We start from the raw sequence: 27,379 nt of genomic DNA on the forward strand, positions 1-27,379 counted from the left end.
CGGGGCAGTGGAATTAGTTTGGGATTGCTACAGGGCTATGGGGAGGGAGCAGGGCAGTTGAATTAGTTTGGGATTTATACAGGGCTATGGGGAGCGAGCGGGGCATTTGTGATTATATTGGCATTGATACAGAGCTATGGGGAGAGAGCGGGGCAGTGGGATTGGCTAGTGATTTATACAGGGCTATGGAGAGAGAGCGGGGCAGTGGGAATAGTTAATGATTGGTACAGGGCTATGGGGATGGAGCAGGGCACTGGGATTATTTTGGGATTGATAAAGGGCAATGGGGTGAGAGCGGGGCAGTGGTATTAGCTGGGGATTGTTACAGGGCTATGGGGAGAGAGCGGGGCAGTGGGATTTGCTTGGGATTGAGACAGGGATATGGGAAGAGAGCAGGGCAGTATGATTAGTTGGGATTAATACAGGGCTATGTGGATTGAGCGGGGCAGTGGGATTAGTTGGGGAGTGATACAGGTCAATGGGGAGAGAGCGGGGCAGTGGGATATGTTTGGGATTGATACAGGGCTATGGGGATAGAGCGGGCGGTGGGATATGTTTGGGATTGATACAGGGCTATGGGGATAGAGCGGGCGGTGGGATTAGTTGGTGATTGATACAAAGCAATGGGGAAAGAGAGGGGCAGTGGTAATAGTTTCTGATTGAAACAGAGTAATGGGGAGAGAGCGGGGCAGTGGGATTAGTTTGGGATTGATACAGGGCTATGGGGAGAGAGCGGGGCAGTGGGATTATTTTGGGATTGAAAGTGAGCTATGAGGTGAGAGCGGGGTAGTGGGATTAGTTTTGGATTGTTACAGGGCTATGGGGTAGAGCGGGCTAGTTGGAGTAGTTTGGGGATTGATACAGGGCTAAGGGGAGAGAGCGGGGTAGTGGGATTAGTTTGCGATTGATGCAGGGCTATGGGCAGAGAGCGGGGCAATGTGATTATTTTGGGATTGATAGTGGGCTATGGGGAGAGAGCGGGGCAGTGGGATTTGTTTGTGATTGTTACAGGGCTATGGGGATAGAGCGGGCTAGTGGGATTAGTTTGGGGATTGATACAGGGCTATGAGGAGAGACCGGGGCAGTGGGATTACTTTGTGATTGATACAGGGTTATGGCGAGATAGAGGGGCATAGGAATTATTTTGGGATTGATAGTGGGCTATGTGGAGAGAGCGGGGCAGTGGGATTAGTTTGGGATTGTTACAGGGCTATGGGGATGGAGCAGGTAAGTGGGATTAGGTTGTGATTGATGCAGAGTTATGGGTAGAGAGAGGGGCAATGTTAATAGTTTGGGATTGAAACAGGGAAATAGTTAGAGAGTGGGGGAATGGGATTAGTTTGGGGATTGATACCGGGATATGGGGAGAAAGGGGGCAGTGGGAATAGTTTGGGATGGATACAGCATTATGGAGAGAAAGCGTGGCAGTGGGATTAGTTTGGGGATTGATAGAGGGCTATGGGAAGAATGCGGGGCAGTGGGGTGTGTCTCGGGATTCACACAGGGCTATATGGAGAGAGCGCGGCAGTGGGAATAGTTTGTGATTGATAAAGGGCTATGGGTTGCAAGCAGGGCAGTGGGATTAATTTCAGATTGATACAGGGCTTTGGGGAGAAAGCGGGGCAGTGGGAGTAGTTTGGGATTGAAACAGCTCTATGCAGAGAGTGGGGGGCAGTGTGATTAGTTTGTGGATTGATACAGCGCTATGGGGAGAGAGGGGCAGTGTCATTTGTTTGTGCTTGAAACAGGGATAAGGGGAGAGAGCTGGGCAGTGGGTTTAGACTGGGATTGACGCAGGGCTATGGGGAGAGAGCGTGGCAGTGTGATTAGTTTGGGATTAATGCAGGGCTATGAGGAGAGAGTGGGGCAGTGGGATTAGTTACTGATTGTTACAGGGCAATGGGGAGTGAGCGGGGCAGTGGCATTAGTCTGGGATTAATACAGGGCTATGAGGAGAGAGAGGGGCAGTGAGAATAGTTTGTGATTGATACAGAGCTATGTGGAGAGCGTGTGGCAGTGGGAATAGTTTGGAATTGATATAGTGCTACGGGGAGAGATTGGGGCAGTGGGATTAGTTTGGGGATTGATACACGGCTATGGGGAGAGTGCGGTACAGTGGTATTAGTTTGGGATTGATAGAGGGCTATAGCGGGAGAGTGGGGCAGTGGGATTAGTTTGGGGATTGATACAGACCTATGGGGAGAGAGAGGGGCAGTGGGATTAGTTTAGAATTGGTACAGGGCTATGGGTAGAGAGATGGTCAGTGTGAATAATTAGGGATTGATACAGGGCTATGGGGAAAGAGCGGGGCAGTGGGATTATTTTAGGCTTGATAGAGGGCTATGGAGCGAGAGCAGGGCAGTGGGATTAGTTTTGGGATTGGTACAGTGCAATGGGGAGAGAGCGGGGCAATGGGATTAGTTTGGGATTGATACAGGGCTAGGGGAGAGAGCGTGGCAGTGGGTTTAGTTGGTGGATTGTTACAGGGCTATGGGGAGAGAGCGGGGTACTGGGATTAGTTTGGGATTGATACAGGGGCATGGCGATGGAGTGGGGCAGTGTGATTAGTTTGTGATTGATACAGGGCTATGGGGAAAGAGAGGGGTAGTGGTAATAATTTAGGATTGAAACAGGCAATTTGAATAGAGTCGGTCAGTAGGATTAGTTTGGAGATTGATACAGGTGTATGGTGAGAAAGCGGGCAGTTGGAATAGTTTGGGATTGATACAGTATTATGAGGAGAATGCGTGGCAGTGGGATTAGTTTGGGGATTGATAGAGGGCTATGGGGAGAACGCGGGGCAGTGATATTAGTCTCGGGATTCAAACAGGTCTATGTGGAGAGAGCTGGGCAGTGGGAAAAGTTTGGGATTGATAAAGGGCTAAGGGTGTGCGCAGGGCAGTGGGATTAGTTTGAGATTGATTCAGGGCTATGGGGAGAAGCGGGGCAGTGGAAGTGTTTCGTATTGATACAGGGCTATGCAGAGAGAACGGGGATTGATACAGGCCTATGGGGAGAGAGGGGCAATGTGATTAGTTTGTGATTGATACAGAGCTATGGGGAAAGATCGGGGCAGTGGGATTAGTTTGTGGTTGATACAGGTCTATGGGGGCAGAGCGGGCATTGGGTTTAATCTGGTATTGATACAGGGCAATGGGGAGAGAGCGGGGCAATGGGAGTAGTTTGGGTTTGAGACAGGGCTTTGGGTTGAGAGCGGGGAATTGGGATTATTTTAGGATTGATACAGGGATTTGGGTTGAGAGCGGGGCATTGGGATTAGTTTGGGGATTAGTTCAGGACTATGGGGAGAGAGCGGGGTAGTGGGATTAGATAGGGATTGATACAGGGCTATGGAGATGGAGCGGGGTTGTGGGATTAGTTTGGGAATGATACAAGGCTATGCGGAGTGAGCAGGGCAGCGGGATTGTTTTTGGACTGATATAGGTCTATGGGGAGAGAGCAGGGCAGTGCGATTGGTTTGTGATTGATACAGGGCTATGGCAATAGAGCGGGGCAGTGGTATTAGTTTAGGGATTGATACAGAGCTATGGAGATGGAGCGGGGTTGTGGGATTAGTTTGGGAATGATACAGGGCTATGCGGAGTGAGCGGGGCAGCGGGATTAGTTTTGGACTGATATAGGGCAATGGGGAGAGAGCAGGGCAGTGGGATTAGGTTGTGATTGATACAGATTTATGGGGAGAGAGCAGGGCAGTGGCATTACGTTGGAGATTGGTACATGGCTATTGGGAGAGAGCTGCGCAGTGGGAATACATTGGGATTGATACAGAGTTATGGGGAGAGAGCGGGGCAGTGGGATTGGTTTGGGATTGATACAGGGATATGGGGTGCGAGCAGGGCAATTGGATTAGTTTGGGATTGATAAAGGGCTATGGGGAGAGAGCAGGGCAGTGTGATTAGTTAGGTATTGATACAGAGCTATGAGGAGAGTGTTGGGCGATGGGATTTGTCTGCGATTGATACAGGGCCACGGGGTGAGAGTGGGACACTGGGATTAGTTTCGGATTGACATGGTGCATTATGGATCGTGCGGGGCAGTTGGGATTATTTTTTGATTGGTAAAGGGCTATGGGGAGAGAGCGGGTCAGTGGGATTAGTTTGGTATTGATACAGGGCTATGGGGAGAGAGCGGGGCAGTGGGATTTGTTTGCGGATTGATACAGAGCAATGGGGAGCGAGCGTTGCATAGGGATTAGTTTGGGATTGATACAGGGCTATAGAGGGAGAGCGGGGCAGTGGGATTAATTTGGGATAGATACAGTACTATGGGCGAGAGTGGCGCAGGGGGATTAGTTTTAGATTGATACAGGGCTATGGGGAAAGGTCGGGGCAGTGGGATTAGTTTGGGGATTGATACAGGGCTATGGGGAGAGCCGGGGCATTGGGATTAGCTTGGGATTGATGCAGTGCTATGGGGTGAGAGCAGGGCAGTGGAATTAGTTTGGGATTTATACAGTGATATGGGGAGTGAGCGGGGCTGTTGGGATTATTTTGGGATTGTTACAGGGCTATGGGGATAGACGGGGTAGTGGCATAAGTTTGGGATTCATACAGGGCTATGGGGTGAGAGCGGGGCAGTCGGTTTCGTTTGGGATGAATACAGGGCTATGGGGAGAGAACGGGGCAGTGGGATTAGTTTGTCATTGAGGCAGGGCTATGGGGAGAGAGGGAGGCATTGTGATTAGTTTGAGATTGATACAGGGCTATGGGGAATGAGAGGGGTAGTGGATTAAATTTGGGATTACTACAGGGCTAAGAGGGGAGAGCGGGGCAGTGGGATTAATTTGTGATTGATACAGAGCTATGAAGAAAGAGGGGGCAGTGCTACTAGTTTGAGATTGAAACTGGGCAATTGGGAGAGAGTGGGGCAGTGGGAATATTTGGGGATTGATACAGGATTATAGGGAGAACGCGAGGCAGTGGGCTTAGTTTGTGGATTGATACAGGGCTATCGGGAAAACGTGGGGCAGTGGGATTAGTCTCGTGATGCACACAGTGCTATGTGGAGAGAGCGGGGCAGTGGGAATAGTTTGGGTTTGATACAGGGTTATGGGGAGAGAGCGAGGTAGTGTGATTAGTTTGGTGATTGATACAGGTCTATGGGGAGAGAGGGGCAGTGGGATTAGTTTGTGATTGAAACAGGGCTATGGGGAGAGAGCTGGAAATGCGATTAGCTTGTGATTGATACAGGGCTATTGGAAGAGAGCGAAGCAGTGGGATCAGTTTGAGGATTGACACAGGACTATGGGGAACAGTGGGGCAGTGGGATTTGTTTGGGGATTGACACAGGGCAATGGGAAGAGAGCGTACCAGTGGGATTAGTTTGGTGATTGATATACGACTATGGGGAGAGAGCGGGGCAGTGGGATTAGTTAGGGGATTGTTACAGGGCTATCGCGAGAGTGGGGCAGTGGGAATAGTTTAGGATTGGCACAGGTCTATATGGAGGAAGCGGGGCAGTGGTAATGGTTTGGGATTGATAAAGGGCTATTTGTTGTGAGCAGGGCAGTGGCATTAGTTTGAGATTCATACAGTGCTGTGGGGAGAGAGCGGGGCATTGGCACTATTTTGTGATTGATACAGGGCTATGAGGAGAGAGCGGGGCATTGTGATTAGTTTCGGATCGCTACTGGGAAATGGGGAGAGTGCTGGGCAGGGGGATTTTTTTGGGATTGATACTGGCCTATGGGGAGAGAGTGGGCAGTAGGGTTAGTTTTGGATTAATACAGGGCTATGAGGAGATAGTGGGGCAGTGGGATTAGTTAGTGATTGAAACAGGGCAATGGTGATGTAGCGGGGCAGTGGGGTTAGTCTGGGATTGATACAGGGCTATGGGGTGAGAGTGTGGCAGTGGGGTGAGTTTGCGATTGATACAGGGCTATGGGTTGTGAGCAGGGCATTGGGATAAGTTTGAGATTGATACAGGGCTATGTGGAGAGCGTGTGGCAGTGGGAATAGTTTGGAATTGATATAGTGCTACGGGGAGAGATTGGGGCAGTGGGATTAGTTTGGGGATTGATACACGACTATGGGGAGAGTGGGGGACAGTGGTATTGGTTTGGGATTGATAGAGGGCTATAGGGAGAGAGAGGGTCAGTGGGATTAGTTAGGGATTGGTACAGTGCTATGGGGAGAGCGCGGGGCAATGGGATTAGTTTGAGATTGATACAGGGCTAGGGGAGAGAGCGGGGCAGTGGGTTTAGTTTGTGGATTGATACAGGGCTATGGGGAGAGAGCGGGGTACTGGGATTAGTTTGAGATTGATACAGGTGTATGGCAATGGAGTGGGGCAGTGTGATTAGTTTGTGATTGATACAGGGCTATGGGGAAAGAGAGGGGCAGTGGTAATAATTTAAAATTGAAACAGGGCAATTTGAATAGAGTCGGTCAGTGGGATTAGTTTGGGGATGATACAGGTGTATGGTGAGAAAGCGGGAAGTTGAAATAGTTTGGGATTGATACAGTATTATGAGGAGAATGCGTGGCAGTGGGATTAGTTTGGGGATTGATAGAGGGCTATGGGGAGAACGCGGGGCAGTGATATTAGTCTCGGGATTTAAACAGGTCTATGTGGAGAGAGCTGGGCAGTGGGAAAAGTTTGGGATTGATGAATGGCTAAGGGGTGTGAGCAGGGCAGTGGGGTTAGTTTGAGATTGATTCAGGGCTATGGGGAGAAGCGGGGCAGTGGAATTGTTTCGTATTGATACAGGGCTATTCAGAGAGAACGGGGATTGATACAGGCCTATGGGGAGAGAGGGGCAATGTGATTAGTTTGTGATTGATACAGAGTTTTGGGGAAAGATCGGAACAGTGGGATTAGTTTGTGATTGATACAGGTCGATGGGGACAGAGCGGGCATTGGGATTAATCTGGTATTGATACAGGGCAATGGGGAGAGAGCGGGGCAGTGGGAGTAGTTTGGGATTGATACAGGACTTTGGGTTGAGAACGGGGCATTGGGAATATGTTGGGATTGATACAGGGCTTTGGGTTGAGAGCGGGGCATTGGGATTAGTTTGGGGTTTGGTTCAGGACTATGGGGGGAGAGCGGGGTCGTGCAAATAGTTAGAGATTGATACAGGGCTATGGAGATGGAGCGGGGTTGTGGGATTAGTTTGGGAATGATACAGGGCAATGCGGAGTGAGCAGGGAAGCGGGATTGTTTTTGGACAGATATAGGGCTATGGGGAGAGAGCAGGGCAGTGGGATTAGTTTGTGATTGATACAGTGCTATGGCAACAGAGCGGGGTAGTGGGATTAGTTTAGTGATTGATACAGGGCTATGGAGATGGAGCAGGGTTGTGGAATTAGTTCGGGAATGATACAGGGCTATGCGGAGTGAGCGGGGCAGCGGGATTAGTTTTGGACTGATATAGGTGTATGGGAGAGAGCAGGGCAGTGGGATTAGTTTGGGATTGATACAGCGCTATGGCAACAGAGCGGGGTAGTGGGATTAGTTGGGTTAGATACAGGGCTATGGGGATAGAGCGGGGTAGTGAGATTACTTTGGGTTTGATGCAGGGCTATGGGATGAGAGGGGGCAGTGGGATTAGTTGGGGATTGATACAGGTCTATGGGGAGAGAGCAGGGAAGTGGGATATGTTTGGGATTGATACAGTGCTATGGGGATAGAGCGGGGCAATGGGATTAGTTTGGGGATTGATACAGGGCTATGGGGATGGAGCCGGGCAGTGGGATTAGGTTGTGATTGATGCAGAGTTATGGGGAGAGAGAGGGGCAATGTTAATAGTTTGGGATTGAAACAGGGCAATAGTGAGAGAGTGGGTGAGTGGGATTAGTTTGGGGATTGATACCGGGCTATGGGGAGAAAGAGGGCAGTGGGAATAGTTTGGTATTGATGCAGGATTATGGAGAGAACGCGTGGCAGTGGGATTAGTTTGGGGATTGATAGAGGGCTATGGGGAGAACGCGGGTCAGCGAGATGCGTCTCGGGATTCACACAAGGCTATGTGGAGAGAGAGTAGCAGTGGGAATAGTTTGTGATTAATAAAGGGTTATGGGTTGCAAGCAGGGCAGTGGGATTAATCTCTGATTGATACAGGGCTTTGGGGAGAGAGTGGGGCAGTAGGAATAGTTTGGGATTGATACAGGTCTATGCAGAGAGTGGGGGGCAGTGTGATTAGTTTGGGGTTTGATACAGGGCTATGGGGAGAGAGGGGCAGTGTCATTAGTTTGTGCTTGAAACAGGGATATGGGGAGAGAGCGGGGCAGTGGGTTTAGCCTGGGATTGACGCAGGGCTATGGGGAGAGAGTGTGGCAGTGTGATTAGTTTGGGATTAATAGAGGGTTATGAGGAGAGAGTGGGGCAGTGGGATTAGTTAGTGATTGATACAGGGCAATGGGGAGGGAGCGGGGCAGTGGGATTATTCTGGGATTGATACAGGGCTATGGGGAGAGAGAGGGGCAGTGGGAACAGTTTGTGATTGATACAGAGCTATGGGGCAACGGGCAGTGGGATTAGTTTGTCATTGATACAGGGCTATGGGGAGAGAGCGGGGCAGTGGGATTAGTTTGGGATTGATACAGAGCTATGTGCAGATGGGGCAGTGGGATTCGTTTGTGATTGATACAGGGCTATGGGGAGAGAGCGGGGCAGTGATATTAGATTGGGATTGATACAGGGCTATGGGGATAGAGCGGGGCATTGGGATTAGTCTGGGAATTGGTGCAGGGCTATGGGGTGAGAGCGGGGCAGTGGGATTAGTTTGTGACTGTTTCAGGGCTATAGGGAGAGAGCGGGGCAGTGGGAGTAGTTTGGGATTAATACAGGGCTATGGGGAGAGAGCAGGGCATTGGAATTCGTTTGGGATTCATACAGGTTTATGGGGACCGAGCGGGGTAGTTGGGAATATTTTGTGATTGATACATGGCTATGGGGAGAGAGCGGGGCATTGGGAATAATCTGGAGATTGGTGCAGGGCTATGGGGTGAGAGCGGGGCAGTGGGATTAGTTTGGGACTGACTCAGGGCTTTAGGGAGAGAGCGGGACAGTGGGAGTAGCTTGGGATTAATACAGGGCTATGGGGAGAGATTGGGGCAATGGGATTAGTTTGGGGATTGGTACAGGGCTATGGGGAGAGAGCGGGGGAGTGGGATTAGTTAGAGATTGATACATGGCTATGGGGATGGAGCGGGTTTGTGGGATTTGTTTGGGATTGGTACAGGGCTATGGGGAGAGAGTGGGTCAGTGGGATTAGTTAGAGATTGATACATGGCTATGGGGATGGAGCGGGTTAGTGGGATTTCTTTAGGATTGATACAGGGCTATGAGGGGAGAGCGGGGCATTGGGATCAGTTTGGCATAGAGACAGGGCTATGGGGAGATAGCAGGGCAGTGGAATTAGATTGGGATTGATACAGGGCTATGGGGAGCGAGCGGGGCTTTTGGGATTATTTGGGATTGATAGTGGGCTATGGGGAGGGAGTGGGGCAGTGGGATTAGTTTGGGATTGTTATAGGGCTATGGGGATAGTGCGAGACCGTGGGATTATTTTGGGATTGATACTGGGCTATTGGGAGAGAGCGGGGCAATGGGATTCGTTCGGGATTGATATAGTTCTATGGGGAGAGTGCGGGGCAGTTGGATTAGATTGTGGATTGATACAGGGGTATTGGGAGAGAGCGTGGTAGTGGGATTAGTTTGGGATTGATACAGGGCTATGGGGATGCTGCGGGTCAGTGGGATTAGTTTGTGATTGATACAGAGTTATGGGGAGAGAACTTGGCTGTGGAATTAGTTTGGGGATTGGCACACGGCTATGGGGAGAGAGCGGGGAGTTGGGATTAGTTTGGGAATGATACAGGGCTATGGGTAAAGAGAGGGGCAGTGGGATTAATTTGTGATTCATACAGGCCTATGGGCAGAGAGCGGGGCAGTGAGATTAGCCTGTGATTGATACAGGGCTATGGGGAGAGTGCGGGGCAGTGGGATTTGCTTGGGACTGATACAGAGCTGTGGGGAAAGAGAGGGGCAGTGATAATAGTTTGTGATTGATACAGGTCTATTGGGAGTGAGCGGGGCCATTGGGGTTATTTTGGGATTCATAGTGGGCTATGGGCATAGCGCGGGGCAGTCTGATTAGTTTGGGATTGATACAGGACTATGGGGAGAGCGGGAAAGTGGGTTTAGTTTGGGATTCTTACAGGGCTTTGGGGAGAAAGCGGGGCAGTGGGATTAGGTTTAGATTGATACAGGGCTATGGGCATAGAGCGGGGCAGTGGGATTAGTTTGGGATTGATGCAGAGCTATGGGGAAAGAGAGGGGCAGTGGTAATAGTTTGTGATTGATACAGAGATATGGGGCAAGAGCGGGGCAGTGGGATTAGATTGCGTTTGATACAGGGTTATGGGGAGAAAGCGTGGCAGTGGGATTAGTTTGGGATTGACAGTGGGCTATGGGGAGAGAGTGGGGCAGTGGGATTAGTTTGGGATTGATTTAGGGCTTTGGGGAGAGAGCGGGGCAGTGGGGTTAGTTTTGGATTGATACAGGGCTATGGGGGAGAGCGGATCAGTGGGCTTAGTATGGGGGATGATACAGGGCTGTGGGGAGAGAGCGGGCCCTGGGATTAGTTTTTGATTGATACCTGGCTATGGGGAAAGAGCGGGGCAGTATGATAAGTTTGTGACTAATACAAGGCTCTGGGGAGAGTGTGGGGCAGTGTGATTTGTTTGTCATTGTTACAGGGCTATGGGGAGGGAGTGGAGCAGTGGGATTAGTATGTGATTGATACAGGGCTATGGGGAGAGAGTGCAGCAGTGGGATTAGTTCGGCGAATGATACAGGGCTATGGGGGAGTGCGGGGCAGTGTGATTATTTTGTGATTGATACAGGGCTATGGGGAGAAAGTTGGGCAGTGGGGTTATTTTGGGGTTGATACACGTCTATGGGGAGAGAGCGGGGCATTATTATTAGTCTGGGATTGATACAGGGCTATAGGGAGAAGTGGGGCAGTGGGATTAGTTTGGGATTGACACAGGGCTATGGGGAGAGTGGGGCAGTGTGACTAGTTTGGGATTGATTCAGGGCTATGGGTAGAGAGCGGGGCAGTGGGATTAGTTTTGGATTGATGCAGGGCAATGGGGAGAGAGCGGATCAGTGGGCTTAGTTTGGGGAATGATACAGGGCTATGGGGAGAGAGTGTGGCATTGGGATGAGCCTGGGATTAATACAGGGCTATGGGGAGAGAGCAGAGCCTGGGATTAGTTTTTGATTAATACCGGGCTAAGGGGAAAGAGCGGGGCAGTGGGATTAGTATGTGATTAATACAAGGCTATGTGGAGAGTGTGGGGCAGTGTGATATGCTTGTGATTGATACAGGGCTATGGGGAGAGAGTGGAGCAGTGGGATTAGTTTGTGATTGCTACAGGGCTATGGGGAGAGAGTGGGGCAGTGGGATTAGTTTGTTATTGATACAGGGCTATGGGGAGAATGTTGGGCAGTGGGGTTAGCTTGGGGTTGATACAGGTCTATGGGGACAGTAAGGGGCATTGGGATTAGTCTGGGATTGGCACAGGGCTATGCGGAGACGGGGTTGTGGGATTAGTTAGTGATTGATACAGAGCTATGGGGATAGTGCGGGGCAATGGGATTAGTTTAGGGATTGGCACACGGCTATGGGGAGAGAGCTGGAAGTGGGATTAGTTTGGGATTGATAGAGGGCTATGGGTAAAGAGAGGGGCAGTGGGATTAGTTTGTGATTGATACATGGCTATGGGGAGAGAGCGGGGCAGTGAGATTAGTCTGTGATTGATACAGGGCTATGGGGAGTGAGCAGGACAGTGGGATTCTTTTGGGACTGATACAGAGCTATGGGGAAAGAGAGGGGCAGTGATAATAGTTTGTGATTGATACAGGGCTATGGGGAGAGAGCGGGGCAGTGGGATTAGTTTGGTATTGATGCAGGGCTATGGGGAGAGAGCGGGGCAGTGGGATTAGTTTGGGATTGATACAGGGCTATGTTTAGAGAGCGGGGCATTTGGATTAGTCTGGGATTGATACCGGGCTATGGGGATACTGGGCAGTGGAATTAGATTGTGATTGATGCAGGGATATGGGGAGAGAGCTGGGAAGTGGGATTTCTTTAGGATTGATACAGGGCTATGAGGGGAGAGCGAGGCATTGGGATCAGTTTGGGATTGATACAGGGCTATGGGGAGAGGGCAGGCAGAGGAATTAGATTGGGATTGATACAGGGCTATGGGGAGCGAGTGGGGCTTTTGGGATTATTTGGGATTGATAGTGGGCTATGGGGAGGGAGTGGGGCAGTGGGATTAGTTTGGGATTGTTACTGGGCTATGGGGACAGTGCGAGACCGTGGGATTACTTTGGGATTGATACTAGGCTATTGGGAGAGAGCGGGGCAATGGGATTCGTTCGGGATTGATATAGGTCTATGGGGAGAGTGCGGGGCAGTTGGATTAGATTGTGGATTGATACAGGGCTATTGGGAGAGAGCGGGGTAGTGGGATTAGTTTGGGATTGATACAGGGCCATGGGGATGCTGCGGGGCAGTGAGATTAGTTTGTGATTGATACAGAGTTATGGGGAGAGAGCTTGACAGTGGAATTAGTTTGGGGATTGCCACACGGCTTTGGGGAGAGAGCGGGGAATTGGGATTAGTTTGGGATTGATACAGGGCTATGGGTAAAGAGAGGGGCAGTGGGATTAATTTGTGATTGATACAGGCCTATGGGCAGAGAGTGGGGCAGTGAGATTAGTCTGTGATTGATACAAGGCTATGGGGAGAGTGCGGGGCAGTGGGATTTGCTTGGGACTGATACAGAGCTGAGGGGAAAGAGAGGGGCAGTGATAATAGTTTGTGATTGATACAGGTCTATTGGGAGTGAGCGGGGCCGTTGGGATTATTTTGGGATTGATAGTGGGCTACGGGCATAGCGCGGGTCAGTGTGATTAGTTTGGGATTGATACAGGACTATGGGGAGAGCGGGACAGTGGGTTTAGTTTGGGATTCTTACAGGGCTTTGGGGAGAAAGCGGGGCAGTGGGATTTGGTTTAGATTGATACAGGGCTATGGGCATAGAGCGGGGCAGTGGGATTAGTTTGGGATTCATGCAGGGCTGTGGGGAAAGAGAGGGGCAGTGGTAATAGTTTGTGATTGATACAGAGATATGGGCGAGAGCGGGGTAGTGGGATTAGATTGCGTTTGATACAGGGTTATGGGGAGAGAGTGGGGCAGTGGGATTAGTTTGGGATTCTCAGTGGGCTATGGGGAGAGAGCGGGGCAGTGGGATTAGTTCGGGATTGATTTAGGGCTTTGGGCAGAGAGCGGGGCAGTGGGATTAGTTTTGGATTGATACAGGTCTATGCGGAGAGAGCGGATCAGTGGGCTTAGTTTGGGGATGATACAGGGCTGTGGGGAGAGAGCGGAGCATTGGGATGAGTCTGGGATTGATACAGGGCTATGGAGAGAGAGCGGGCCCTGGGATTCGTTTATGATTGATACCGGGCTATGGGGAGAGAGCGGGGCAGTGGGATAAGTTTGTGACTAATACAAGGCTATGGGGAGAGTGTGGGGCAGTGTGATTTGTTTGTGATTGATACAGGGCTATGGGGAGAGAGTGGAGCAGTGGGACTTGTATGTGATTGATACAGGGCTATGGGGAGAGAGTGCGGCAGTGGGATTAGTTTGGCGATTGATACAGGGCTATGGGGAGAGTGCGGGGCAGTGGGGTTAGCTTCGGGTTGATACAGGTCTATGGGGAGAGAGCGGGGCATTGGGATTAGTCTGGGATTGATACAGGGCTATGGGGAGACTGGGTTGTGGGATTAGTTTGTGATTGATACAGGGCTATGGGGATAGTGTGGTGCAATGGGATTCGTTTGGGGATTGGCACACGGCTATGGGGAGAGAGCGGGGAAGTGGGATTAGTTTGGGATTGATACAAGGCTATAGATAAATAGAGGGGCAGTGGGATTAGTTTGTGCTTCTTACATGGCTATGGGGAGAGTGCGGGGCAGTGAGATTAGTCTGTGATTGATACAGGGCTATGGGGAGAGAGCGGGACACTGGGATGTGTTTGAGACTGATACAGAGCTATGGGGGAAGAGAGGGGAAGTGATAATAATTTGTGATTGATACAGTGCTATTGGGAGTGAGCGGAGCCGTTGGGATTATTTGGGGATTGATAGTCAGCTATGGGGAGAGCGCGGGGCAGTGGGATTAGTTTGGGATTGATACAGGGCTATGGGGAGAGCAGGAAAGTGGGTTGAGATTGGGATTGTTACAGGGCTTTGGGGAGAGAGCGGGGCAGTGGCATTAGTGTGGGATTCATACAGGCTTATTGGGAGAGTGGGGCAGTGGAAATATTTTTTAGATTGATACTGGGCTATGGGGAGAGAGCAGGGCAGTGGGATTAGTTTGGGGATTGATACAGGGCTATGGGTAGAGAGCGGGACACTGGGATTAGTTTTGGATTGATACAGGGCTATGGGCATAGAGCGGGGCAGTGGGATTAGTTTGGGATTGATACAGAGCTATGGAGCAAGAGAGGGGCAGTGGTAATAGTTTGTGATTGATAAAGAGTTATGGGGTGAGTCAGGGGCAGTGGGCTTAGATAGCGATTGATACAGGTTTATGGGGAGAGAGCGGGGCAGGGGGATCAGTTTGGGATTGATAGTGGTCTATGGGGAGAGAGCGGGGCAGCGGGATTAGTTTGGGATTGTTGCAGGGATACTGGAATAGAGCGGGTTGGGTGTGATTAGTTAAGGATTGTTACAGTGCTATGGCGAGGGAGAGGGACAGTGGAATTGTCTGGGATTAATACAGGGCTATGGGGAGAGTGAGGCAGTGTGATTTGTTTAGGATTGATTCAGGGCTATGGGGAGAGAGTGGGGCAGTGGGTTTAGTTTGGGGAATTATACAGGGCTATGGGGAGAGTCCGGGGCATTGGGATGAGTCTGGGATTGATACAGGGCTATGGGGAGAGTGCGTGGCCTGGGATTAGTTTGTGATTGATACCAGGCTTTGGGGAAAGAGCGGGGCAGTGCGATTAGATTGTGATTAATACACGGCTATGGGGAGAGAGCGTTGCAGTAGGCTTAGATTGGGGAATGGTACAGGGCTATGGGGAGAGATTGGGGCATTGGGATGAGTCTGGGATTGATACAGGCTATGTGGAGAGAGCGGGGCATGGGATTAGTTTGTGATTAATACAGGGCTATGGGGAGAGAGCGGGGCAGTGTGATTAGTTTGTGATTGATACAGGGCTATGGGGAGAGAGCGGAGCAGAGGGATTAGTTCGGCGATTGACTCAGGGCTATGGGGGAGAGCGGGGGAGTGTGATTAGTTTGTGATTGATACAGGGCTACGGGGAGAAAGTTGGGCAGTCGGGTTAGTTTGGGATTGATACAGGTCTATGGGGAGAGAGCGAGGCATTGGGATTAGTCTGGGTTTGATACAGGGCTATCGTGAGACGGGGTTGTGGGATTAATTAATGATTGATACAGGGCTATGGGGAGAGTGTGGGGCAGTGGGATTAGTTTGGGATTGATACAGGGCTATGGGGAGAGAGCAGGGCTTTGGGATTTGTTTGGGATTGATACAGGGCTATCAGGAGTGTGCGGGGCAGTGGGATTATTTTGGGATGATACAGAGCTATTGGGAGAGAGCGGGGCAGTGGAATTAGTTTGGAATTTATACAGGGCTATGGCGAGTGAGCGGGACAGTTGGGAATATTTTGGGTTGATACAGGGCTATGGGGAGAGAGCGGTGCAGTGGGATTAGTTTGGGGTTTGGTACCGGTCTATGGGGAGAGAGCGGGGCAGTGGGGTTAGCTTGGGATTGATACAGAGGTATGGGGATAGAGCAGGATAGTGGGATTAGTTTGGGATTGATACAGGGCTATGGGGAGAGAGCGGGCATTGGGATTAGTTTGGGATTGATACAGTGCTTTGGGGAGAGAGCGGGGCAGTGGGATTAGTTTGGATTGATACAGGGCTATGGGGATAGAAAGGGGTAGTGGGACTAATTTGGGATTGATACAGGGCTACGTGGACAGAGCAGGGCTGTGGGATTTGTTTGGGGATTGGTACAGGGCTATGGGAGAGAGCGGGGCAGTGGGATTACTTTGTGATTGATAACGAGTTATGGGGTGAGAGCGGGGCAGTGTGATTTGTTTGGAATTGATACAGGCCTATGGGGAGAGAGCGGGGCAGAGAGATTAGTTTGGGATTGATACAGGGCTATTGAGATAGAGCGGGGTATTGGGATTATTTTCGGATTGATACAGGGCTATGGGGATAGAGCGGGCTAGTGGTATTAGTTTAGGATTGATACACGGTTGTGGAGTTAGTGTCGGGTAGTGGGATTAGTTTGGGATTGATACAGGGCTATGGGGAGAGAGCGGGACACTGGGATTAGTTTGGGATTGATGCAGGGCTATGGGAGATAGCGGGGCAGTGGGATTAGTTTGGGATTGATACAATGCTATGGGGATAGAGCGGTGTACTGGTATTAGTTTGGGATTGATAAAGAGCTATGGGGAAAGACATGGGCACTGTTAATAGTTTGGGATTGAAACAGGGCCTTTGGGAGAGAGTGGGGAAATGGCAATCATTTGGGGCTTGATACAGTGCTATGGGGAGAAAGCGGGCAGTGAGAATGGTTTGGGATTGATACAGGATTATGGGGAGAAAGCGTGGCAGTGGGCTTAGTTTGGGGATTGATACAGGGCTATGGGGATAACGCGGGGCAGTGGGATTAGTCTCGGGATTCACACAGGTCTGTGTGGAGAGAGCTATTCAGTGGAAATAGTTTGGGATTGCTAATGGGCTATGGGGTGCGAGCAGGGAAATGGGATAGTTTGAGATTGATTCAGGGCTATAAGGAGATAGCGGGGCAGTGGGAATAGTTTGGGATTGATAAAGTGCTATAGGGAGGGAACGGGGCAGTGGGACTAGTTTGGAATTGATACAGGGCTATGGGGGGAGTGCGGGGCAGTGAGATTAGTTTTGTACTGATGCAGGGCTATGGGGAGAGAGCGGGGCAGTGGGATTAGTTTGTGATTGATACAGGGATATGGGGAGAGAGCTGGGCAGTGTGATTAGTTTGGGATTGATACAGGTCCATGAGGAGAGAGCGGGGCATTGGGATTAGTTTGGGATTGATACAGGGCTATGGGGATAGAGCAAGGCAGTGGAATTAGTTTGGGATTCATACAGGGCTATGGGGAGCGAGCGGGGTATTGAGATTAGTTTTTCATTGATACAGGGATATGGGGATAGAGCGGGGTATTGGGATTAGTTTGGGATTGACACAGAGTTATTGAGATAGAGCGGGTATTGGGATTATTTTGCGATTGATACAGGGCTATGGGAATAGAGTGGCTAGTGGGATTAATTTGGGATTGATACACGGCTATGGGGTTAGAGCCGGGTAGTGGAATTAGCTTGGGATTGACACAGGGCTATGGGGAGAGAGTGGGGCTGTGGGATTAGTTTGTGATTGATACAGGGCTATGGGGAGAGCAGGGCAGTGGGATTAGTTTGTGATTGATACAGAGTTATGGGCAGAGAGCGTGGCAGTGGAATTAGTTTGGGGATTGGCACACAGCTATGGGGTGAGAGTGGGGAAGTGTGATAAATTCGGGATTGATACAGGGCTATGGGTAAAGAGAGGGGCAGTGGAATTAGTTTGTGATTGATACAGGGCTATGGGGAGAGAGCGGGGCAGTGAGTTTAGTCTGTGACTGATACAGGGCTATCGGGAGAGAGCGGGGCAGTGGGAATTGTTCGGCGATTGATACAGGGCTATGGCGAGAGAGCGGGGCAGTGTGATTAGTTTGTGATTGATACAGGGTTATGGGGAGAAACTTTGGGATTGATACAGGGGTATGGGGATAGAGCGGGGTAGTGGGATTAGTTTGGGATTGATACAGGGCTATGGGGAGAGAGCGGGCAGTGGGATTATTTTGGGAATGATACAGTGCTATGGGGGAGAGCGGGGCAGTGTGATTAGTTTGGGACTGAAACAGGCCTATGGGGTGCGAGCAGGGCAATGGGATTAGTTTGAGATTGATTCCGGGCTATAGCGATATAGCGGGGCAATGGGAATTGCTTGCAATTGATACAGGGCTATGGGGAGAGAGTGGGGCAGTGGGATTAGTTTGGTATTGATGCAGGGCTATGGGGAGAGAGTGGGGCAGTGGGATTAGTTTTTGATTGATGCAGAGATATGTGGAGAACGCGTGGCAGCGGGATTGGTTTGCGATTGATAGATCTATGGGGAAAGAGAGGGGAAATGTTAATAGTTTGGGATTGAAACAGGGCAATTGTGAGAGAGTGGGGCAGTGGGAATTGTTTGGGGATTGATACAGGGCTATGGGGAGAAAGCGGGCAGTGGCAATAGGTTGGGTTTGATACAGGATTATGGGGAGAATGCGTGGCAGTGGGATTAGTTTGGGGATTGATACAGGGCTATGGGGAAAACGCAGGGCAGTGGGATTAGACTCGGGATTCAAACAGGGCTATGTGGAGAGAGCGGGGCAGTCGGAATAGTTTTGGATTGATAAAGGGCTATGGGGTGTGATCAGTCCAGTGGGATCAGTTTGAGATTGATTCAGGGCTATGGGGAGAGAGCGGGGCAGTGGGATTAGTTTGGGGATATATACCGGGCTATGGGGAGAGAGGGGAGTGTGATTACTTTGTGATCTATGGGGAGAGAGTAGGGCAGTGGGATTAAACTGGGATTGATATAGGGCTATGGGGAGACAAAGCAGTGGGATTTGTTTGGGGATTGATACCGGGCTATGGGGAGAGAGCATGGCAATGGGATTAGTTTGGGATTGATACAGCGCTATGGGGAGAGAGCGGGCCGGGGGAATTATTTTGCGATCGATACAGGGCTATGGGGAGAGAGTGGGGCAGTGGGATTAGTTTGGGATTGATACAGGGCTATGGGGTGTGCAGGGCAGTGGGATTAGTTTGTGATTGATGCAGAGATATGTGGACAGAGCGGGGCAGTGGAATTATTTTGGGGACTGGCACATGGCTATGGGGAGAGAGCGGGGAAGTGGGATTAGTTTGGGATTGATTAAGGGCTATGGGTAAACAGAGGGGCATTAGGATTTAGTTTGTGATTGATGCAGGGCTATGGGGAGAGAGCGGGTCAGTGAGATTAGTCTGGGAGTGATACAGGGCTATGGGGAGGGAGCGGGGCAGTGGGCTTTGTTTGTGAGTGATACAGAGCTATGGGGAAAGAGGGGCAGTGATAATAGTTTGTGATTGATACAGGGCTATTGGGTGTGAGCGGGGCAGTGTGATTAGTTTGTGATTGATACAGGGCTATGGGGAGAAAGTTTGGGATTGATACAGGGGTATGGGGATAGAGCGGGGCAATGGGATTAGTTTGGGACTGATACGGTGCCATGGGGAGAGAGCAGGGCAGTGGGATTAGTTTGGGACTGATACAGGCCTAATGGGAGAGAGCGGGGCAGTGAGATAATTTTGGGATTGATACAGGGATATGGGGATAGAGCGGGGTAATGGGATTAGTTTGTGATTGAAACAGGGCTATGGAGGTAGGGCAGGGTATTGGGATTAGTTTGGGATTGATACAGGGCTATGGGTATAGAGAGAGGCAGTGGAGTTAGTTTGGGATTGATACAGTGTATTGGGGCTAGAGAGGGCTACTGGGATTAGTTTGGGATTGATACACGGCTTTGGGTTTAGAGCCGGGTAGTGGGATTATTTTGGGATTGATGCAGGGTTATGGGGAGAGAGCGGGCATTGGGATTAGTCTGGGATTGATACCGGGCTATGGAGACACGGGGCAGTGGGATTAGTTTGTGATTGATACATGGCTATGGGGAGAGAGTGGGGCAGTGTAATTAGATTGGGATTGATGCAGGGCTATGGGGTGAGAGCGGGGCATTTGGATTATTTAGGGATTGATAGTGGGCTATGAGGAGAGAGCGGGGCAGTGTGATTAGGTTGGGATTGTTACAGGGCTATGGGGATAGAGCGGGGTAGTGGGATTCGTTTTGAATTTTTACAGGTCTATGTTGACAGAGCGGGACCATGGAATTGGTTTAGGATTGATTCAGGGCTATGGGGAGAGAGCGGGGCAGTGGGATTAGTATGGGATTGATACAGGGCTATGGTGAGAGAGCGGGGCTGTTGGATTAGTTTGTGGATTGATGCAGGGCTATGGGGAGAGAACGGTGTAGTGGGATTACTTTGGGATTGATACAGGGCTATGAGTATGGAGCGGGGAAGTGTGATTAGTTTGTGATTTTTACAGAATTATGGGGAGAGAGCGGGGTAGTGGGATTCGTTTGGGATTGATAAAGGGCTATGGGGAAAGTCATGGGCAGTGGTAATAGTTTGGGATTGAAACAGGGCAATTGGGAGAGAGTGGGCCAGTGGGATTAGTTTGGGGCTTGATACAGGGCTATGGGGAGAAAGCGGGCAGTGAGAATGGTTTGGGATTGATACAGGATTATGGGGAGGATGCATGGCAGTGGGATTAGTTTGCTGATTGATACAGGGCTATGGGGATGACGTGGGGCAGTGGGATTAGTCTCGGGATTCACACAGGGCTATGTGGAGAGAGCAGGTCAAGTGCAACAGTTTGGTATTACTAAAGGGCTATGGGGTGCGAGCAGGGGAATGGGATTAGTTTGAGATTGATTCCGGGCTATAGCGATATAGCGGCGCAATGGGAATAGTTTGGGATTGATACAGGGCTATGGGGAGAGAGCGGGGCAATGAGATTAGTTTGGAATTGATACACGGCTATGGGGAGAGAGCGGGGTAGTGGGATTAGTCTGGGATTGATACCGAGCTCTGGGGAGAGAGTGGGGCAGTGGGATTAGTTTGTGCTTGATACAGGGATATGGGGAGAGAGCTGGGCATTGGGATTAGTTTGGGATTGAGACAGGCCTATGAGGAGAGAGCGGGGCATTGGGAATAGTTTGGGATTGATACAGGGCTATGGGGAGCGAGCAGGGCCTTTGGGATTATTTGGAATTGTTTGTGGGCTATGCGGATAGAGTGCGGCAGTGGGATTAGTTTGGGATTTTTACAGGGCTATGGCTATGGAGCGGGGCAGTGGGATCAGTTTTTGATTGATGCAGAGTTATGTGGAGAGAGCGTGGCAGTGGGATTGTTTTGCGATTGATACAGAGCTATGAGGAAACAGAGGGGAAGTGGTAATAGTTTGGGATTGAAAAAGGGCAATTGTGAGAGAGTGCTGCAGTGGGAATAGTTTGGGGATTGATACAGGGCTATGGGGAGAAAGCGGGCAGTGGCAATAGGTTGGGATTGAAACAGGATTATAGGGAGAATGCGTGGCAGTGGGATTAGTTTGGGGATTGATACAGGGCTATGGGGAAAACGCGGGGCAGTGGGAATAGTTTGGGATTGATAAAGGGCTATGGGGTGCGATCAGTGCAGTGGGATTAGTTTGAGATTGATTCAGGGCTGTGGGGAGCGAGCGGGGCAGTGGGATTTGTTTGGGGATATATACCGGGCTATGGGGAGAGAGGGGCAGTGTGATAACTTTGTGACCTATGGGGAGACAGTAGGGCAGTGGGATTAAAGTGGGATTGATATAGGGCTATGGGGAGACAAGGCAGTGGGATTAGTTTGGGGATTGATACCGGGCTATGGGGAGAGAGCATGGCAATGGGATTAGTTTGGGATTGATACAGCGCTATGGGGAGAGAGCGGGGCAGTGGGATTAGTTTGCGATTGATACAGGGCTATGGGGTGTGCAGGGCAGTGGGATTAGTTTGTGATTGATACAATGTTATGGGGGGAGACCGGGGCAGTGGAATTAGTTTGGGGACCGGCACATGGCTATAGGGAGAGAGCGGGGAAGTGGGATTAGTTTGGGATTGATACAGGGCTATGGGTAAACAGAGGGGCAGTAGGATTTAGTTTGTGATTGATAAAGGGCTATGGGGAGAGAGTGGGTCAGTGAGATTAGTCTGGGAGTGATACAGGGCTATGGGGAGAGAGCGGGGCAGTGGAATTTGTTTGTGCGTGATACAGAGCTATGGGGAAAGAGAGGGGCAGTGTTAATAGTTTGTGATTGATACAGGGCAATTGGGAGTGAGCATGGCCGTTGGGATTATTTGGGATTGATAGTGGGCTATGGGGACAGCGCGGGGCAGTGTGATTAGTTTGTGGTTGATACAGGTCTATGGGGAGAGCGGGACAGTGGTTTAGTTTGGGATTGTTACAGGGGTTTGGGGAGAGAGCGGGGCAGTGGGATTAGATTTGGATTGATACAGTGCCATGGGGAGAGAGCGGGGCAGTGGGATTTGTTTGGGGATTGATACAGGGCTATGGGGAGAGTGCTCGGCAGTGGGATTCGTTTTGGATAGATACAAGGCTATGGGGTTAGAGGGGGCAGTGGGATTAGTTTAGGATTGATACAGAGCTATGGGGAAAGAGGGGCAGTGGTAATCGTTTGTGAATGAAAATGATTAATGGGGCGAGAGCGGGGCAGAGGGATTAGATTGCCATTGATACAGGGCTATGGGGAGAGAGCGGGGCAGTGGGATTCGTTTTGGATTGATAGTGGGCTATGGGGAGAGAGTGGGGCAGTGGTATTAGTTTGGGATTGTTACAGGGCTATGGGGATAGAGCGGGGTAGTGGGATTAGTTAGGGTTTGTTACAGTGCTATGTTGAGGGAGCGGGAGAGTGGGATTAGTCTGGGATTGACACAGGGTTATGGGGGAGATTGGGGCAGTGGGATAAGTTTGTGATTGATACAGGGCTATGGGGGAGAGTGGGGCAGTGTGATTAGTTTGTGATTGATACAGGGCTATGGGGAGAGAGCGGGCATTGGGATTAGTCTGTGATTGAAACATGGCTATGGGGAGAGAGCGGGGCCTGTGATTATTTTGTGATTGATACCGGGCTATTGGGAAAGAGCAGGGCAGTGGGATTAGTTTGTGATTAATACAGGGCTATGGGGAGAGAGCGGGGCAGTGTGATTAGTTTGTGATTGATACAGGGCTATGGGGAGAGAGCGGGGCAGTGTGATTAGATTGTGATTAATACAGGGCTATGGGGAGAGAATGGATGGGTGGGATTAGTTTGTGATTGATGCAGTGCTATGGGGAGAGAGCGGGGCAGTGGGATTAGTTTGTGATTAATACAGGGCTATGGGGAGAGAGCGGATGGGTGGGATTAGTTTGTGATTGATGCAGTGCTATGGGGAGAGAGCGGGGCATTGGGATTAGTCTGGAATTGATACAGGGCTATGGGAAGAGAGCGGGGCATTGGGATTAGTTTGGGACTGATACAGGGCTGTCAGGAGAGTGCGGGGCAGTGGGATTATTTTGGGATTGATACAGAGCTATGGGGAGAGAGCGGGGCAATGGAATTAGTTTGGGATTTATACAGGGCTTTGGGGAGCGAGCGGGACAGTTGGGATAATTTTGGGATTGATTCAGGGCAATGGGGAGACTGCGGTGCAGTGGGATTCGTTTGAGGATTGGTGCAGGTCTATGGGGAGAGATCGGGGCAGTGGGGATAGTTTCGGATTGATACAGGCGTATGGGGATAGGGCGGGGTAGTGGGACTAGTTTGAGATTGATACAGTGCTATGGGGAGAGCGCGGGCAGTGTGATTAGTGTGGTATTCATACAGTGTTTTGGGTAGAGAGCGGGGCATTGGGATTAGTTTGGGATTGATACAGGTCCATGGGGATAGAGCGGGGTAGTGGAATTACTTTGGGATTGATACAGGGCTACGGGGAGAGAGCGGGGCAGTGGTATTAGTTTGGGGATTGGTACAGGGCTATGTGGAGAGAGCCGGGCAGTGGGATTAGTTTTGGCATTGATGCAGGGCTATGGGGAGAGAGCGGGGCTGTGGGATAAGTTTGTGATTGATAACGAGTTATGGGGTGATGGCGGGGCAGTGTGATTAGTTTGGGATTGATACAGGCCTATGGGAAGAGAGTGGGGCAGTGAGATTAGTTCGTGATTGATACAGGGATGTGGGGATAGAGCGGGGTACTGGGATTAGTTTGGGATTGATACAGGGCTATGGGGAAAGAACGGGGCAGTGGGATGAGTTTGGAATTGATACAGGGCTATGGGGATAGAGCAGGCTAGAGGGATAAATTTGGGATTGATACACGGCTATGGGGTTAGAGCGGAGTAGTGGGATTAGTTTGGAATTGATACAGGGCTGTGGGGAGAGAGCGGGGCAGTATGATTAGTTCGGGATTGATGCAGGTCTATGGGGAGAGAGCGGGGCAGTGGAAGTAGTTTGGGATTGATACAGGGCTATGGGGAGAGAGCGGGGCATTGGGATTAGTCTGGGATTGATACCGGGCTAGGGGGACACAGGGCAGCGGTATTAGTTTTTGATTGATACAGCGCTATGGGGACAGAGTGGGGCAGTGGGACTAGCCTCAACTACACCATGTGTTAGCGAATTACACATTCTCACCACTATCAGGAAGATGCTGCTGTATTACCTGTTGGATTTATTAATGATTACCTTATATTGATGGCCTCTAGTTTTAGATTCCCACAAGTGGAAATATTTTCACCACGACCACCCTTTATAACATTTTCATAACCTGAAAGAACTCTCTCAGGTCAGCCATCAGCATTCTGTTTTAGCTTGTGAAAAGAGCCCCAGCCTGTTCAGCCTTTCCTGATAAGTATATTCTCTAAGTTGAAGGATCATCCTTGCAAATCGTTCTACCACCTTCTCCAGTGCCTCTATATCAGAGGAAACAGAGGAAGCTGAGGGGAGACCTAATTGAAGTGAATAAATTATGAGGGGCCCAGAGAGAGTGGATAGAAGGGCCTATTTCCTTTAAGTGAAGGGTCAATACCAAGGGGGCAGAGATTTAACGTAATTGTTTGGAAGTTTAGAGGGGATTTGAAGAGAATTTTTTTCACCCTCATATTGATGGGGTCAGCAAGTCACGGCATAAAAGGGTGGTTGATGCAAAGACCACGATCACATTTGAAAAGTGCTTGGATGTGCACTTGAAGGGCCATTTCCTGCAAGGTTATGGACCAAGTGCTGAGAAATGGGATTAGGGTGCAAAACTCTTTGTCCGCAGCACGGATACGATGGGTCGAATGGCCTCCTTCTGTGCTCTTAATTTATATGATTCTATTACTGTTGAGGGAGCCTTACTCTCTATCTAACCCGTGCTATACCTACCCTGGGAGTGTTGGCGGGACAGTGTAGAGGGAGCAGTGGCAGACAGAGAGAGCTATGTAGCTGAGTGAGCAGTGATAAAGAGAGAGATCAGCAGAGGGAGATAGATAAAGCTGAGACTGAGTACTGTGATACAGAGAGACACCAGCAGAGGGAGATAGATAAAGCTGAGACTGAGTACTGTGATACAGAGAGACACCAGCAGAGGGAGATAGATAAAGCTGAGACTGGGTACTGTGATACAGAGAGACACCAGCAGAGGGAGATAGATAAAGGTGAGACTGAATGCTGTGATACAGAGACACAGCAGCAGAGGAAGCTGGATAAATTTGAGACTGATTACAGTGATACAATTAGACACCAGCAAAGGGAGATAGGTAAATGTAGACTGAGTACTGTGATACGGAAATACACCAGCAGAGAAACCTGGAGTATTATGTACAGTTTGGGTTTCCTTACCTGATGAACGATATTTCCTCATCGGAGGAGTGCAACGAATGTTCTCCAGACTGGTTTCAGGGATGGGAGGATTGTCCTATGAGAAGTAATTGAGTAGACTAGGCCTGTACACCCTCGAGTTTAGAAGAATGAGAGGTGATCTCATTGAAACATATAACATTCTTATAGAGCTTGACAGGGTAGATGCTGGGAGGATTTTTCCCCTGGCTGGGGAGACTAGAACCAAGGGTCACCGTCTTGGAATATGGGTCAGCCATTTAGGGCTTTCGAATTCTCTACCCCAGAGGGCTGTGGAGGCCCTGTCATTGCGTATGTTCAAGGCAGAGGCCGATAGATATATTAACATTAGGGGAATCAAGGGATGTGATCTTATTGAATGGCGATTATGGCTCGAAGGACCAAATGGCCTACTCCTGCTCCTATTTCTTATGTTCTTATGATCTTAAGGGCGGGTTCAGAGCAAATGGCTCTTTGTGCAAATGTAAGAAATGCAGAGTGAAGGAAGCGAGGGAAAAGCCAGCTGTTTCTGCTGAGAGCTGCCAGTGAGAACACTGCTGCCCAGGGAGGAACCGCTTGGGCAAACCATGCTGGCAGTGAGTCTTAGGCTGTTCCTCCACCGCAACCCCAGCTCCCAATAGCAGATTTTAAAACTACAACAATTTTCCCCTGACTTAAACTTTGGAGGGTTTCAAGCGAATTCTGATTTTTGCGGTGAGGAGAAAGGATTGCTTAAATTGCCACATTCCCAAACAAAGTTTAAAGAAATAAATACATGATATATTTAACCAGTCGGGCAGTGGGTTGGTGAGACGCTCCATTGAAATGCAGCAGCAGTGGAGATTCCTGGTCAATCTCACAAGCAGGCTCACTTCAGGCAGATTCCAAACGCCAACAGCTGCTCTGGGAAAAGTTTCCAGCGGATTTCACCGGGTGATTGATGCCGCGGGTGATTGACAGCCGACCCAGCCAATCGGTGCGACCGGTCTTGCACGGCAGCCAATGGGATTTGCGATGGGCGGTGCACAATCCGGTGATTGACGAGTCGGATCCGGAGCGAGTGTTTAGGAAGATCCTGGTTCAGGAAACAAACTTCAAATGGAAATGATTCCGATTTTGTGGGAATATATTGTTGAAGCGCGTTGTGCATACTTAAAAATATATATATTTGCAGAAGTGTCTTAATAGATTCTTCCCTATCGTTTCAATTTAGAAATAGAAAGTGGCGAGAATGTGAAACGACCCTCCTCGCTCACTCTCTCCCCAGTCTCTCTCTCCCCAATATATCTCTCCCCAGTCTCTCTCTCCCCAAGTGTTTCTCTCTCCAGTCTCTCTCTCTCTCCCAGTCTCTCTCTCCCCAAGTCACACTCTCTATCCCCAATCTCTCTCTCTCCCCAGTCTCTCTCTCTCTCCCCAGTCTCTCTCTCTCCCCAGTCTCTCTCTCCCCAGTCTCTGTCTCTCCCCAATCTATCTCTCCCCCACTCTCTCTCTCTCTCTCTCCTCAGTCTCGCTCTCTCTCCCCGGATTCTATCGCGCCACCAGTCTCTCACCACAAGTCTCTGTCTCCCGCAGCATCTCTCCCCGGTCTCTCTCTCCCCCCATCTCCCTCTCTCTCCCGTCTCTCACTCTCCCTCTCCTAGTATCTCTCTCCCCAGCCTGTCTCTCTGTCCAGCAGTCTCTGTCTCTCTCCAGCAGTCGCTCTATCTACAAACGCTCTCTTCCCAG

This window comes from Somniosus microcephalus, unplaced genomic scaffold (assembly GCF_052327205.1).
Source record: "Somniosus microcephalus isolate GS21.2 unplaced genomic scaffold, FLI_Smic_1.0 unresolved_chr2, whole genome shotgun sequence".
Taxonomy (NCBI): Eukaryota; Metazoa; Chordata; class Chondrichthyes; order Squaliformes; family Somniosidae; genus Somniosus; species Somniosus microcephalus.